Source organism: Oncorhynchus mykiss, chromosome 9 (assembly GCF_057628025.1).
Source record: "Oncorhynchus mykiss isolate SJ-2025 chromosome 9, ASM5762802v1, whole genome shotgun sequence".
NCBI lineage: Eukaryota > Metazoa > Chordata > Actinopteri > Salmoniformes > Salmonidae > Oncorhynchus > Oncorhynchus mykiss.
Window position 1 is genome coordinate 17,249,177 of NC_143030.1, and position 4,502 is coordinate 17,253,678.

The following is a 4,502-nucleotide window of genomic DNA, read 5'->3' on the forward strand; positions in this document are numbered from 1 at the left end:
AAGGCTTGTAATGCGGTCTTCCCCGTCCATCCCAATTACACTAGGGAGGGAAACGGTGCCTTTAAATGTTGGGAGTTTGCACCACCTAGCTGCCTCTAGGGTGTCCCTTAGAAGAACATCTGCTTCCTTGAAGAATAAATATTAAGAGTAGTGCCTCATTGGGTGATCAAGTCAAATTACACCCCACTTTCACAATACCACCATGCAAAGTAAAAGCCACTATTACTGAAGGGGTTTTCAGTGATATCTATAACTACTCAAGTAATCACAACTATTATATCTTGCCATGCGTCAAGCCTTCAGCATTACACACAGTAGACTACATACCCAGTTCACAGCTCCCAGTTCGCCGTGCATTTTGTTTTCAGTATCGTCTAGAAAGAAAACAGATTGTGGTCATTAAGTAATGTAAGGGAACCTCTAGGGATGTGTGTACAATAATGCACCTTACTTTAGCTAATAGCCTATACAGTACCTGATCCTGCAGAGCTGGATGCTGATGTGACATGCTGTGACTTCTTGGGGGGACGGGGACGTCTTCTACATCATCCTGAAATATATTGGAGGGGTGGTTTAAGTCGTTAAGCATTGGTTTAAGACTATACCACTCTTCATATGAGAGGGGTGGTTTAAGTCTTTAAGCATTGGTTTAAGACTATACCACTCATCATATATATATATATATATAGCAATCAAATAAAATGTTTCAAAAAATCAAATGAATACTATGCAACCATTCAAACAACTGCATTAGCAAGAGAATATATAGTGGGGAGAACAAGTATTTGATACACTGCTGATTTTGCAGGTTTGATAAAAATTACAGACCTCTACATGGTCGCAGTTGTAAATGAGAACTTGTTCTCAACTAGCCTACCTGGTTAAATAAAGGTGAAATAAAAAAAATAAAAAAACATGCTTTGTAAGTAGGACTACTTACAAAGCATGTTTGTTTAAAAAAAAAAATTATTTCACCTTTATTTAACCAGGTAGGCTAGTTGAGAACAAGTTCTCATTTACAACTGCGACCATGTAGAGGTCTGTAATTTTTATCATTGGTACAAAAATCCAGAAAATCACATTGTATGATTTTTAAGTAATTAATTAGCATTTTTTGCTTGACATAAGTATTTGATATTTAAGAAAAGCAGAATTTAATATTTGGTACAGAAAACGTTGTTTGCAATTACAGAGATCATATGTTTCCTGTAGTTCTTGACCAGGTTTACACACACTGCAGCAGGGATTTTGGCCCACTCCTCCATACAGACCTTCTCCAGATCCTTCAGGTTTCGGGGCTGTCGCTGGACAATACGGACTTTCTGCTCCCTCCAAAGATTTTCTATTGGGTTCAGGTCTGGAGACTGGCTAGGCCACTGCAGGACCTTGAGATGCTTCTTACGGAGCCACTCCTTAGTTGCCCTGGCTGTGTGTTTCGGGTCGTTGTCATAATGGAAGACCCAGCCACGACCCATCTTCAATGCTCTTACTGAGGGAAGGAGGTTGTTGGCCAAGATCTCGCGATACATGGCCCCATCCATCCTCTCCTCAATACGGTGCAGTTGTCCTGTCCCCTTCACAGAAAAGCATCCCCAAAGAATGATGTTTCCACCTCCATGCTTCACGGTTGGGATGGTGTTCTTGGGGTTGTACTCATCCTTCTTCTTCCTCCAAACAAGGCGAGTGGAGTTTAGACCAAGAAGCTCTATTTTTGTCTCATCAGACCACATGACCTTCTCCCATTCCTCCTCTGGATCATCCAGATGGTCATTGGCAAACTTCAGACAGGCCTGGACATGCGCTGGCTTGAGCAGGGGGACATTGCGTGCGTTGCGGGATTTTAATCCATGACGGCGTAGTGTGTTACTAATGGTTTTCTTTGAGACTGTGGTCCCAGCTCTCTTCAGGTAATTGACCAGGTCCTGCTGTGTAGTTCTGGGCTGATCCCTCACCTTCCTCATGATCATTGATGCCCCACGAGGTGAGATCTTGCATGGAGCCCCAGACCGAGGGTGATTGACCGTCATCTTGAACTTCTTCCATTTTCTAATAATTGCGCCAAAGGTTGTTGCCTTCTCACCAAGCTGCTTACCGATTGTCCTGTTGCCCATCCCAGCCTTGTGCAGGTCTACAATTTTATCCCTGATGTCCTTACACCGCTCTCTGGTCTTGGCCATTGTGGAGAGTTTGGAGTCTGTTTGATTGAGTGTGTGGACAGGTATCTTTTATACAGGTAACGAGTTCAAACAGGTGCAGTTAATACAGATAATGAGTGGAGAACAGGAGGGCTTCTTAAAGAAAAACTAACAGGTCTGTGAGAGCCGGAATTCTTACTGGTTGGTAGGTGATCAAATACTTATGTCATGCAATAAAATGCAAGTTAATTACATAAAAATCATACAATGTGATGAATATATCTCTAATATATAGGTTAAGCTTTAAGTTATTCCATATCTTTAGAGGTTGTCTGACCAGGTAACTTTTACTGAGAGTAGCCATTGTAGCTGGTAGGAGAGAGTATTTGATGGCTCTTAACGATGTGGGCATAAAGGATTTGGATTTTACCATTCCCTGATTCTGTTGGAGGCTCTAGAACATTCTAGATGTAAGTTCCTGCTCACTTTTGTTTTACATTTGACAATATTGTACGTAACTTAATACAAATTGTAATTGATGTTATAGAATATATTACATAATATATTGCTGTGCATTTCTAGTAGCATGTTCCTGACTTTTTGTTTGACATTTTACGATCTTGTGTGTGAGTTATAGATCATGCTTAAGGTTTAAATAATATACTTTTTCATCTTTGAATTTCATATTTACACCCTCTTTATTGGTGTTATCATTACATATACTGTATATGATACACTTTCAGTGTTTGATTTTTGAATTGAATTGATGATGTTAAATTATTAAGTTAGATTATGATCAATTATGATTGTAAATGAGTGATAGTAAATTATTGTAGATGATGATAAATGGTCATAGTAAATTATGGTAAATTATGATTTTATATGACGATGTTCTTTTTGCCATCAGTAGTGGTGATGTAGAGCAGGTCTGTAATGCAGTTTGTATGTGATGTACAAACTGTTTCTTTTCTGTTTATTTTTAATGTGGAATTAGGAAATATAAAAAATGACATCCAACATATATTTGTCTTTAATGTTAAATTACATTAGAATATTACATCTACACATCATGGCCTAAGATACAGCCTTTATCCACTGGACTAGAGAACACGAGAGGTCGCTAGAGAACACAACAAGAATATCTTAAGCTGTCTGGTACAAGTGGGACGCTAACCTCGACAACAGCCAGTGAAATTGCAGGGCGCCAAATTCAAAACAACAGAAATCCCATAATTAAAATTCCTCAAACGTACAAGTATTTTACACCATTTTAAAGATAAACTTCTTGTAAATCCAGCCACAGTGTCCGATTTCAAATAGGCTTTACGGCGAAAGCACACCAAACGATTATGTTAGGTCAGCACCTAGTCACAGAAAACCATACAGCCATTTCCAGCCAAGGAGAGGGCTCAGAAAAGTCAGAAATAGCGATTAAATTAATCACTAACCTTTGATGATCCTCATTAGATGGCACTCACAGGACTTCATGTTACACAATAAATGTGTTTTGTTCGATAAAGTTCATCTTTATATCCAAAAATCTGAGTTTACATTGGTGTGTTATGTTCAGTCATTCCAAAACATCTGGTGATTTTGCAGAAAGCCACAACAATTTACAGAAATACTCATCATATATGTTGATGAAAATACAAGTGTTATGCATGGAACTTTAGATAAACATATCCTTAATGCAACCACTGTGTCAGATTTCAAAAAAGCTTTACCGAAAAGGCACACCATGCAATAATCTGAGTACAGCGCTCAAACAACGAAACAAACCATACAGATATCCGTTATGTTGTGGAGTCAACAGAAGTCAGAAATAGCATTATAAATATTCACTTACCTTTGATGATCTTCATCAGAATGCACACCCAGGAATCCCAGTTCCACAATAAATGTTTGATTTGTTCGATAAAGTCCATAATTTATGTCCAAATACCTCCTTTTTCTTTGTTTGTTTAGTACACAATCCAAACTCACGACGCGCGGGCCAGTCCAGGCAAAAGTTCAGACGAAAAGTCATATTACAATTCGTAGAAACATGTCAAACAAAGTATAGAATCAATCTTTAGGATGTTTTTATCATAAATCTTCAATAATGTTCCAACTGGAGAATTCCTTGGTCTGTAGAAATGCAATCAAACACCATTCTAAAGACTGTTGACATCGAGTGGAAGCCTTAGGAAGTGCAATATGAACTCATAGACACTGTATATTCGATAGGCAATGACTTGAAAAACTACAAACCTCAGATTTCCTACTTCCTGGTTGGATTTTTTCTCAGGTTTTTGCCTGCCATATGAGTTCTGTTATACTCACAGACATCATTCAAACAGTTTTAGAAAATTCAGAGTGTTGTCTATC

The 4,502-nt window shown here is 38.4% G+C and overlaps 1 long non-coding RNA gene across 1 annotated transcript; it reads right to left on the minus strand.

Annotated features, from left to right (window-relative positions):
* Positions 1 to 548, minus strand: LOC149980797 (uncharacterized). Its single transcript, XR_016483124.1, has 3 exons — positions 476 to 548; positions 328 to 374; positions 1 to 126 (listed from the first exon to the last, which is right to left on the minus strand). It is a non-coding gene; the product is annotated as an uncharacterized LOC149980797 (long non-coding RNA).
* Positions 549 to 4,502: the final 3,954 nt, after the last annotated feature.